This window comes from Macaca mulatta, chromosome 12 (assembly GCF_049350105.2).
Source record: "Macaca mulatta isolate MMU2019108-1 chromosome 12, T2T-MMU8v2.0, whole genome shotgun sequence".
Lineage (NCBI taxonomy): Eukaryota > Metazoa > Chordata > Mammalia > Primates > Cercopithecidae > Macaca > Macaca mulatta.
In genome coordinates, this window is record NC_133417.1 from 74,961,160 (window position 1) to 74,973,597 (window position 12,438).

Consider the following 12,438-nt stretch of genomic DNA (forward strand, 5'->3'; position numbering starts at 1 on the left):
TACTTTATTATATCTTCAAAATATTTAAATATATTATTTAAATATACCTTTTACTTATAAGCTTAGTTATTACATAAACCTGAAAAGGTAAAAGGGAAGGAAACTTGACATAGAGAAGATTGTCTCTATGTCAGTATTTAATCTATATTAATATTTAATCTAAAGAGAAAAATATTTTAGTTAAGAGTAAAGGACCTGTTGTGTCAGTGTCTGAGAGCTGTAGCTGGTGCATCATCCTCCTTGTCAGAAGTCATTGTTGGCACTGGCTTTCAACAGAAGACGAAGTTCATGCTGAAAGAGGATGCAATACCTGAAATTAACCAAACCTAGTGAATTTAATTCAGTAGAAACAGAGTCTAAAAACTATGTTCTAAAATGAGTCAAGAAAATTGATCTCCTTAGTAATGGTTAATAAATTCAGGAAATCATCAACATAAAAATGTATAATATTGTTAATAATCATGCCTTAAAGTAATATCATTAAAGAAGAGTTTCTTGGTGGACAAATTTAATAAGCAAATTTAATAACTTCATTGCTTGATTCAGTTCAAGAAATACTTAATAAGTACCTACTGTTTACCAGGTTGCTATGCTTCTTTGCCAAGTGCTGGATACACAAAGATGACTAAAACATGGACTTTGTGCTTAGGGAACCAAATAGCTAGGTATTTAGCAGTCATTAAATTTACCTGTAGTTAGAATTGCTTTTAAAACTTGTGCTTTATATTATTTCTTAAAATTTTACACTAATTCAAGATCAGATTATCTTGAGATTGGATTATACCGCTGTCAAACACATTGTATAATATTTTGCTAGCTGTCATTGTGGTGATGAATTCCTCTTAGAATTTAGGGTCAGACAAAAAATGCCATTACTTATTAATTTTTTTAGTTTTTCACAGTTTGAGAACTGGATAGAGGCCTTTAATTGCTAGGAAGTTCAGAGCTTAATTATATTTTCCACAGACAGGTTTTTTTTGAGGGGAGGTGGAGAGTTGGGGAGATAGAGTTATTAATATAAATTTTTCTTTTCCACTCCCTTTTGATGTAAGAGTTAATAGTAGTCTTTATTGTGACAGTGTTTTTATTATGAACTATTTTTATTGTAAGAATGTGTATTTGTATAACTGTTTAAGTTATTGGTTGTTATTAGAAGAGAAAAGCAAAGGAAAATTTTACTGTATAGACTTACTAGAATGTTAAATGCTTCCCATGGTTTTATCTGAAAAATAGATGGATGCATAAACCTACCTATATACCTCTTAAATTTTTTAATGCTTAGCATTGTTTCCGGGTTAAAAGACCTTTTTAGCCAATTATCTCATCAGAAGCTCAAATTAAATATATTAAAGACAAGTTTTTTCTTTGATCTCTTATGTCCTTGTATCTTATGTTTCATAATACTCATCACATCACTGGTCTCTAAAGAATAAACTCGGAAGTAACTTCTGACATCACTGTTTTCAGGTATTCATATTTAGTTCTTTATGTACAAGGGGAAAGAAGATTTATAACTTAGGATCAGATTTAGCTATATAATGTAGAGAAGAAACCAAATTAACACAGTAGCTTAAATAAGATACTGCTTGTTTTTCTTTCATGTAGAAGTATGAAAGTAGGCAGGCCAGACGCTTCTACTTCACAGCACCAGATTCTTTATGGTATGGCTCTCATCTCCCTGTGCCAAGGTAGCTGCTAAGAGTTCCAGGCATCACAGTCTAGTTTAAGGCAGCAGGATGAGAGTTAAGAGAGGAACTTCACCTTTTTTAAGAAGCCCTCTTAGACGATTCACACAAAATTTACAATTATTATCTCTCAGGCTAAAATTCTTTCTTATTTTTGAGCCTCCAGGGTTTGAGACATAAAATCATCATCCTTTATAGGGAGTGTATTAGTTCATTTTCATGCTGATTAATAAAGACATACCTGAGACTGGGCAATTTACAAAAGAAAGAGGTTTAATGGACTCACAGTTCCATATAACTGGGAGGTCTCACAATCATGGCAGAAGGCAAAAGGCACGTTTCACATGGTGGCAACAAGAGAAGAGAATGATAGCCAAGTGAAAGGGGTTTCCCCACATGAAACCATCACATCTCATGAGACTCATTCACTACCACGAGAACAGTATGGGGGAACCACCCCCATGATTCAGTTATCTCCCACTGGATCCCTCCCACAACATGGGGGAATTATGGGAGTTACAATTCAAGATGAGATTTGAGTGGGGAGACAATGAAACCGTCAGGGAGGGTCAGTTACCCAGGTTCGGATCATGTTGCTGTTCTTGAGGAGCTTCACAAATCTGTTCTTACCCATGCTTTCTAGAATACAGACTCCAAGATTCTGTAGAGCATCTGGGACCAGTGATTATAGAATACCCCTGCTTCCAAGATCCCATAAGCAGGGCTCACAGAAGAGAGCTTGAATGCTGCTTATTATTTTCCATTGACTTGAAGAAAAAGTATCTCAGTTTTGCTTTGTTATAAATCAAGGGCTTAAAAAACTATTTATTTACAAGCGTACATAACAGTAAAGAGCAGAGTTTCATGAACCCCCATGTCAACTCATGACCAGTCTTGTTTTATTTATACCCTGACTTATTCCCTACTCCCTCCCACCTGTGGTTATTCTGAAGCAAATTCCAGACCGCATATCATTTTATCTATATAGTCTTCAGTATATATCTCTAAAAGATAAGGATTCTTAAAATAATAAAAGAAAATATTGTGAACACAATTAAAAATGAATGGTTATGCCTAAATATCAGTAACTATCCCATCAGTGTTCAAATTTCCATAGTTGCTCCTTGTAAATGATTTTTTTTTTTTTGAGACAGTCTCTCTCTGTCGCCTAGGCTGGAGTGCAGTGGCACTATCTTAGCTCACTGCAACCTGTGCCTCCTGGGTTCAAGCAATTCTTCTGCCTCAGCCTCTGGAGTAGCTGGGATTACAGGCACCCACCACCACACCTGGCTAAGTTTTGTATTTTTAGTAGAGACAGGGTTTCACCATGTTGGCCAGACTGGTCTCAATCTCCTGACCTTGTGATCCACCTGCCTCAGCCTCCTAAAGTGCTGAGACTACAGGCATGAGCCACTGCGCCAGGCCTGTAAATGATTTTTTTATGTTTGGTTTATTTGACTTAGGATCCAAAAAAGATCCATACATTGGATTTGGTTTTTTTAGTTCTTTTAAATCTGTTGTGGTTGCTTCCTTCCTCCTACCTCCTTGCATTTTATTTGTTGAAAAATCTGGGTCTTTTTTCCTTCAGAACTTCCCATAGTCTCTATTTTGCTAATTGTACCCCCAATAACATCATTTAATAACATGATCTTCTGTCCCTGTGTGTGTCCTACAAACTGGCAGATAGATTTAGATGGAATCAGTTTCGTATTTCTTTTTGCAAAAATACTTCATGGATAGTGTTTAATATTTTTGTCAGGAGATATAATTTCCAGTTGTTTCTCTTTATGTGACAGTAGAAGCTATTGATTATTCTCTAGATTTATTCCTTAATTATTTCATTTGTTAAGTGGAATTCATAAAATAAAATTTTTTCCTATTTATTTTTCCTATTTGTTTATACATTGGTAAAGTTGATACAGGAAAGGCAGGTTAAATGCTTGATTTTTTTTTACCAGTTTTCAGAAAAATGACTTTTTGTGTGTGTGTTCTCCAAAGGTGATTTCTTTTTTTCCAGTATTATGAATTCTTGGATTTTAATATATTTAGCATCCTTCAGTTCCATAGTAAAATAATAACTGTTTAAACACCTCAGGTTGGCTTGTATCCTATTGATATAACCCCAACAGTCTTTGATAGCTTCTTCAAACCAAAGCTTTATTTTTTTTTTCTATTTTGGGGAGGCACAGGGTCTTGTTCTGTTGCCCAGGCTGGAGTACAGTGGTGCAGTCATAACTCACTGCAGCCTTGACCTCCTGGGCTCAAGCAATCCTCCTGCCTCAGAGTCCGTGTAGTTGGGACCACAGGCGCACACTACCACGTTTGGCTAATTTTATTTTTTGTAGAGATGGAGGGGGTCTCACTCTGTTGCCCAGGCTGGTCTCGAACTCTGGGCTCAAGGAATCCACCTGCCTTGGCCTCCCAAAGTGCTGGAATTACAGGCATGAGCCACTGTGCTGGCCTAAGACCAAGGCTTTTTAGTATGTGGTTCCAGAGTTCATTAATAGGATTCAGGAAATCCATCAGTCTCCTAAAATGGTAAGGAAAAAAATTGTACATATATGTGCATTTTTTTTCTGAGTAGTTTCACAGCTCTTACCAGATTTTCAAAAGGATTTTGACCCCTGAAATTTAATTACTTATATATTATCCTGGAGACTCCTGGCCATAGACAAATATATTTTGTAGGATCAGCAGATTACAGTGGGATGAGAAATGAGAAGTGAGATAATTGAGACAGTGAAGAGAGAGATCTTCTAAGAGCGAATGGAGGAGAACAGAAGCCATACATGATGTACAGCAGTCCCCCCTTACCCATAGTTGCACTTTCTGTGGTTTTTGTTACCAGTGGTCAACTTTGGTCCAAAAAGAGTAAATGGAAAATTCCAGAAATAAACAATTTATATATTTTAAGTTGCGTGCCATTCTGAGTAGTACACTGAAATCTTGTGCTGTCTTGTTCGTTTCTTCCTGGGAAGTGAAGTCATCTATTTGCCCAGCATATCCACTCTGTAGATGCTACCCACCCATTAGTCATTTAGTATCCATCTGGGCTGTCAGAACAACTGTCGTGGTATCACAGTGCTTGTGTTCAAGTAACTCTTATTTTACTTAATAATGGCCCCAAAGCAGAAGACTAGTGATGGTGGTGAGAAATAAAAATAAAATCTTAAGCTCCCCAACTGAGCAGATGTGATTAAAGAATGATCTTTTGTTTCTTGTTTTCTAGAGCTGGTTTCTGCTTACTCCTTAGAAAATAATTCAGGTTGGCCGGGCGCGGTGGTTCAGGCCTGTAATCTCAGCACTTTGAGAGGCCAAGGCGGGCGGATCACGAGGTCAGGAGATCGAGACCATCCTGGCCAACATGGGGAAACCCCGTCTCTACTAAAAATACAAAAAATTAGCTGGGCTTGGTGGCGGACGCCTGTAGTCCCAGCTGCTCGGGAGGCTGAGGCAGGAGAATGGCGTGAATCCGGGAGGTGGAGCTTGCAATGAGCCGAGATCGCGCCACTGCACTCCAGCCTGGGTGACAGAGCGAGACTCCGTCTCAAAAAAAAAAAAGAAAATAATTCAGGTTAAAGGTTGATAAGGGAGGGGCACACTGAGGTGTGAACAACATTCTTTAGGATCATCGTATCATTCTTTAATCACATTTAGCTAATCATCTGGGGTTGCAACCGAACTCCCCTCTCCCTCTTTGCAGTTTCACAATACATCCCTTCCCCAAAGCTGACCAGCATCTCTAGACTAGTTTTGGCCAACTCATGGAGGAAGTTCAGTGAGGGTTTTTGTGTCTTCTACTCTACCTTCTAATGTCAGAGGGCCGAAACCTCCACCCTGGCATCATGCTGCTGCCTCCATTTTTTGAACAGGCAACCCATGAAGAGGCATGAAGCTAAATTGCGCATGTGCATGTTTCTCCTTTCATAAATACTCATGACTCTTCCTACAGCTTATTGAATATGAACACCAGGCCACCCTGTTTAGCATAAATTCCTGACCTCCCTCAAAGGACTTGCTCTTGGCTTATCCTACAGGCTGTGATTCCCAGCTTGCTGATGGCTAGCCTACAGGATACAAACTTTTTGAGAAATAAAGCCCTCCTTTCCAAATTTGTAAACCTTGTGATTCTTCAGTTGACACTGGCAATTTGGATACACCAAAGAGAAACTAAATTTCTTTCTTTTAAGTGAAAAGGTGAAAATTCCTGACTTAATAAGGAAAGGAAAAAAATTGTATGCTGAGGTTACTAAGGTCTTTGGTACGAATGAACCTTCTATCCATGAAATTATGAAGAAGGAAAAAAAATTGTGCTAGTTTCACAATCACACTTTAAACAGCAAAAGTTATGGCCATAGTACAGTAAATAATTTTGAGAGATCACATTTTCATAATTTTTATTATAATATTGTAATTGTTCTATTTTATTATTGTTGTTAATGTCTTATTGTGTCTAATTTATAAATTAAATTTTATCATAGGTATATCTGTACAGTTGACCCTTGAACAACACAGAGGCTAAGGGTGCAGTCCCCCTTTACTTCTTCACTTCCCACCCTGCTCCAACATGCAATTGAATCCACTGCACGTATTTTTCGACTTCCCAAAAACTTAACTACTAATAGCCTATTGTTGACCAGAAGCCTTACCATAACACAATTAACACATAATTTGTATATGTATTATGTACTTTATTCTCGCAATAAGGCTAGAGAAAACATTAAGAAAATCATGAGAAAGAGAAAATGTATTTACTATTCATTAAATGGAAGTGGATCATCATAAAAATATTCATCCTTGTCATCTTCATGTTGAATAGGCTGAGGAAGAGGAAGGGTTGGTCTTGCTGTCTCAGGGGTGGCAGAAGTGGAAGAAAATCCCTGCACAGTTCAAACCCATCTTGTTACATAGTACTGCAGATGTAGGGTTCAGAACTATCTGCAGTTTCAGACATCCCTGGGGTCTTGGAGTGTATCTCCTGAGGATAAGAGGGGGATTACTATTTCAAAGGGGTTATTTTTTTGTTTTCAAGATAGGAGAATTGTGAGCATCTTTAAGTGTTTGCCATTTCTCCATTCTTTACTTAATAACTCATGATGGTCCTTTACCTTATGTTGCCCTTTCGTAGAAGCCTTTCTATTGGATATCCTTCTTCTCATTGCCATAACTTCTCTGTGATTCTATTTTGATACTTGTCTGACTTGCCTGATTTTCTTTACTGTCTCCTTCTCCAGACTGTCAGTTCCTCCAAGACTAGCAGCACCATCTTGTGTATATCCCCAATGCCCACTTGGTACATCATATGTTCAGTAAATGCTTTGGGGATGCAGTGGGTGTGTTAAAAATACAATAGTCTTATTTTATGGCAAATTGCTTCTTTTCCACTTTAAAATTCAAGAAAGCTATTACTTTCATTTGAATCTTTACCACTTACATTGTGATCACTTCTGTATAATGTTTTTTGAGAATGTTGGCAGTTTACTGGACCCCAAATTCAATTGCCTGAAGTATACCCAAAGGACCAGCATTTACTGCCCTATTAGTTGTTAGACGGACTTGGTATCTTCTCTTGGTTCTATGTTGACTACGGCAAATGAAGTTTTATTAAACTGTGTAGATTCTTCACTCATCAAAGAGAAAATAGACTTGAGTTTATCACACAGAAAAACACATCACAGATTGATTTTTCTTTTTGGAGAGGGTCAGAGCACATGTAGTTAGTAACTCCAAATCATAAAAGGTAAGACTAAGAAGATTGGATGTCTGCATGTGGTATATGCAAAGTGCTTTATTAAAGCAGTGGAATAGTATATATTTTTATAAAAAAATTATCATGGTGATAGAAACAGAATAAAATGTCTGATACCTTCTTCAGATCATGTCCTGTTTACTTGTGTGCTCTTCCCCTAGGGATTTGTTATTTTAGATACACTCTACCTTGTCTTAAAAGAAACTACAGATAGTTTGCTTTTAAGGCATTTCAAGTAAGTATCGATCTTCCTTTGTTCATCCTCAGGTATTTTGATAGTGTTTTTTTTGTTGTTATTGTAATTTTTAAACACATTGATTTAGATTAGATGTCCAGTCCTTTTTTCTTCTTTTTAAATTTTGATAATTGTATTTGAAGGACTTTGTTTTCTGTTTTAATGTTGGTAGTTAGCAGTCTGTTGACCTAATATAAATCTCATGTGAGAGATTCTTTGTTTATTCTTGGTCCCTGAAAGATGTTGGTATTACACATGGCAAGCATTCAATAAATAAATATTCGTTAAATGAACAAGTGAATGTGAGAACTTAAGCTTTGACTTTAAATTGCCAGTTAACAGTCATCCATTGGTATCCATGGGATATTGGTTCCACGAGCCCCTGCCAATACCAAAATCCACAGATGCTCAAGTCCCTTACATAAAATGGTATAGTATTTGTATATAAACTACACATATATTCTCATATACTTTAAATCATCTCTAGATTACTTAGTACAATACAAATGTTAAATAGTTGCTATACTGTATTTTTTAGAGCATAATGAGAAGGCCAAAATTTGTACATGTTCAGTACAGACACAACCATCTATTTTTTTTTCCCAAATACTTTTGATCCATGACTGGTTGAATCCATGGATGAGGAAACCACAGGTACAAAGAGCTGACTGTATTTTTTTAAATGATGATAATCAAGACAGACAAATGGACTAAACTAGAAATTAGTACTTTTCTATGATGAAAGGCTAAAACTAGTGGCTATCATTTCTTTTAGTACATTACTTCTATTTTATTTATTTATTTATTTATTTATTTATTTATTGAGACAGAATTTCGCTCTTGTTGCCCAGGCTAAAGTGCAATGGCACCATTATTGGCTCACTGCAAACTCCACCTCTTGGGTTCAAGCGATTTTCCTGCCTCAGCCTTCCAAGTAGCTGGGATTATAGGCACCCGCCACCACGCCCAACTAAGTTTTTGTATTTTTAGTTGAGACGAGGTTTCACCATGTTGGCCAGGCTGGTCTCAAACTCCTGACCTCAGGTGATTCACCCACCTCAGCCCCCAAAATGCTGGGATTACAGGTGTGAGCCACCACTGCGTCTGGCCACATCACTTCTTTTTAGTGAAAGAAAAAAATATATGTATGTATAATTTAAGAAGAAGCTGTATGTGAGTGGTGTTTCTACACTATATAAATGACTTTCTGGTTAGGATGTTTTTGTTTGTGTGCTTAATAGACAAATTCTGTAATGTCTGTCACTTATTAAAATATTTAATTATTGATGGAATACTTTTCTTGACTTCGATGGTTCTTTCCTGGTTCTTCTACTGACTCATTTTCAGGCTCTTTTTAAATTAATTGTTTTTTATCTCCTGTCCCCTTCCTTCATGATTTTATCTTCTTTCCCATAGCTTTAACTATACCTATGATCTGATGATTCAAATCTCTAGCTTTAGACTACAACTCCCCAGTGAGTTCCAGACTTGAATTTTTAGACATGCCTCAAACTCAGGATATATAATGTTAATTTTCTACCTATCCAAGCCTGCTCTCATCCTCTGTTTTACATTTTAGTCAATGCTGCTACCATCTATGAGATACCACCATCACCCTCTACCTCCAAAGGTCTACCAAATCCTATAATTTCTGTCATCTAAATATGTCTCTAATATAGTTCATTCTGATTGTTGACTCATTGTTCCTCCTTAGTTCTGGGCATCCTGAAACTGTATGGAGGTTCCTCAGAAAACTAAAATAGAGCTACTGTATGATCCAGTAGTCCCACTTCTGGGTATACATCCTAAGGAAGTAAAATCAGTATCTCAAAGAGACATCTGCACTCCACTCCCATGTTCATTGTGGCTTTAATCACAATAGCCGAGATATGGAAACCACCTAAGTGTCTGTCAGTGGATGAATAAAGATAATGTGGCATATAAGTACACTGGGACATTATTTAGCCTTAAAAAAGAAGGAAATCTTGCCGTTTGTGACAGTGTGGATGAACCCATAGGACATAATGCTAAATGAAATAAGCCACAAAGAGAGAGATACTGCATGATCTCACTTATATGTGGAATCTAAACAAGTCAAAATAGAGAGTAGGAGGGTGGTTCACATGGGACAGGGAGGTGGGGAAAATGGGGAGATGTTGGTCAAAGGGTGTGCACTTTCAGTTATAAGAAGTAGTAGTTCTGGAGATCTAATATATAACATGGTGATGAGAGCTGTAATATTCTCCTGTATACTTAAAATGTACTAAGCAAAGAGATCTTAAGTATTCTCAGGACACACACATACACACAGACACATGTAACTATATGGGATGATGAATATGTTAGTTAACCTTGATTCTGGCCATCATTTCACAATGTATACTTATATCAAAACTACATTGTCTACCTTCAATAATGTAATTTTTGTCCATTATACCTCAGTAAAGCTGGAGGAAAAATAAAAGTTCATTCTGGCTAGAATAAGGAAAGTAGATTGCAGGGGGCTGAGAGGTGGTAAAGATAAACTACTGTACTGAAAAGAATTAACATAGAAGGCCTGACTGTTGTCCTTTGAAAGGCCTGCTTGCAACGTTAGGCCTTGACTAGCATCTGGGAACTTGATTTCAGGAGGGGCCCCACTATTCCCAGAATTGATAAAAGTGTCACACTATGCCTAAACTGTTTGTACAAAGAATATGGTTTATGCTGAACATACCTGCTTTCCTCTTGAGAGTCTGGAATTTTGTTATGTACCAGGAAGAGAGTACCTGCATAACCCCAGTAAAAACCTTGGGCACTGAGTCTCTAATGAGATCCCCTGGTATCCATTTCCTACATGCCATCACAGCTTGTTGTTGCTGGGGAAGTTTAGCACATCCTGTGTGGTTCTACTGGGAGAAGACTCTGGAAGTTTCCTCTGGACTTCACCCAATATGCCTTTTCCCTTTCCTGATTTTAACTTTTATCCTTTTGCAGTCATAAGTCATAACAGCTATGAGTATGATTCTGTATGCAGTCTTATAAGTCCTCCTAGTGAATCATCAAACTTGGCAGTGGTCTTCGGGACCCCCAACACAGCCACTTTAGCTGGGATTGTAGGTCTAGGCAAGAAAGGTTGGAAGTCTAGTCCAGGGTGTTGAAACTGACTTGAGAAATATTTAAAAAGTAGAATTAACAGGACTTGGTGATTATTTTAATGGGGAAATTGTCAAGAATATCTGAAAATTTCTAACTCCAGCAACTGATTAAATGGTAGTATCCATTTACTAGGGAGGAGTAAAATAGAAGGAACACTGAACCTGAAGAAAAATGATCTATATGGATTCAAGTTCAGACCTGGGTGCTTATTAGCTTTGATATAACAAGCACATCTTTCTGAAGCTCAGTTATCCAGTTGAGACTGTTTTGAGGATTGAATGAGACACTTGAAGAAAATTGCTAAGTTATTAGGTAAATATAAATGTTAATTATCAATATTAAAGCTTCCATTTATTAAGTACCTAATATGTGCCAGAAGCTACCAGGTACTTTACATATTGTTACTACTATTTCATATTGCTGTAGTTTTTTGTTTTTATTTTTATCTTTATTTGAGACAGGCTCTCACTCCATCGCCCAGGCTGGAGTTAAGTGGAGTGATCTTGGATTACTATAGCCTTCACCTTCTGAGCTCAAGTGATCCTTCTGCCTCCGCCTCCTGAGTAGCTAGGATGACAGGTGCTTGTCACCACACCCAGCTTTTTTTTTTTTTTTGAGACAGAGTCTCACACTTTGCCTGGGTTGGAGTGCAATGGCGCAATCTCAGCTCACTGCAACCTCCGCCTCCTGGGTTCAAGCGATTCTCCTGCCTCGGCCTCCCAAGTAGCTGGGATTTCAGGCACCCGCCACCACGCCTGGCTTTTTTTGGGTATTTTTTAGTAGAGACAGGGTTTCACCATATTGGCCAGGCTGGTCTCAAACTCCTGACCTTGTGATCTGCCCACCTAGGCCTCCCAAAGTGCTGGGAGTACAGGCGTGAGCCACTGCACCTGGCCACACCCAGCTATTTTTAAAATTTTTTGTAGAGATGGGGGTCTGTGTTGCCCAGGCTTATTTCTATAGTTTTCATTAAATTCTGTAGCCAAATTAGTAACCTAAACATCAAGATTTCTTTTTTTTTTTTTACAAGATTTATATCATATTCTATATAATACTGTCCTTGTTAAGATGTATATCATATAGGGGTAGATGATGTGTTGGTTTTAAACACTGAGACTCCCAAACATTATTTTTGAGCATCTGAAGCCCAGGAAGGGCGTTTGCCAAGGTCCCACAGCTATTCCAAGGATGAATGGAGTTAGCACTCTGGTCTTCTGAAAGAGAGCACCGTTTCCACTATGCTGAGTGCTTCTCATTTATATGTTCTTTGGATGAATAGAGGAATTTTGCTTTCATAATTTCAGATCTGTTGGGCAGCAAATATAATAGTACATTATAATTTCAGACTCTCATGTGTCTAATCCTAGCACTTTGGGAGGCTGCAGTGGGAGGATTGCTTGAGCCCATGGAATTTGAGACTAGCCTGGGCAACATAAGGAGGCCCCATCTCTACAAAAAATAAAAAATTAGGCATAGTGGCACATGCCTGTAGTGCCAGCTGCTGTTGGGTGGGGCAGATCACAGGCCAAGATGAGAGGATCGCTTGAGTTTGGGAGGTCGAGGCTTCAGTAAACTCTGATCACACCACTGCACTCCAGGCACCACACTGCCTGGGTGATAGACTGAGACCT

General features: G+C 37.9%; 1 protein-coding gene across 6 annotated transcripts in view; it reads left to right on the forward strand.

Moving 5' to 3' along the window:
* Positions 1–12,438, forward strand: part of UBR3 (ubiquitin protein ligase E3 component n-recognin 3) — a 268,381-nt gene that overhangs the window by 214,457 nt on the left and 41,486 nt on the right. The gene's annotated exons all lie outside the window — the stretch shown is intronic.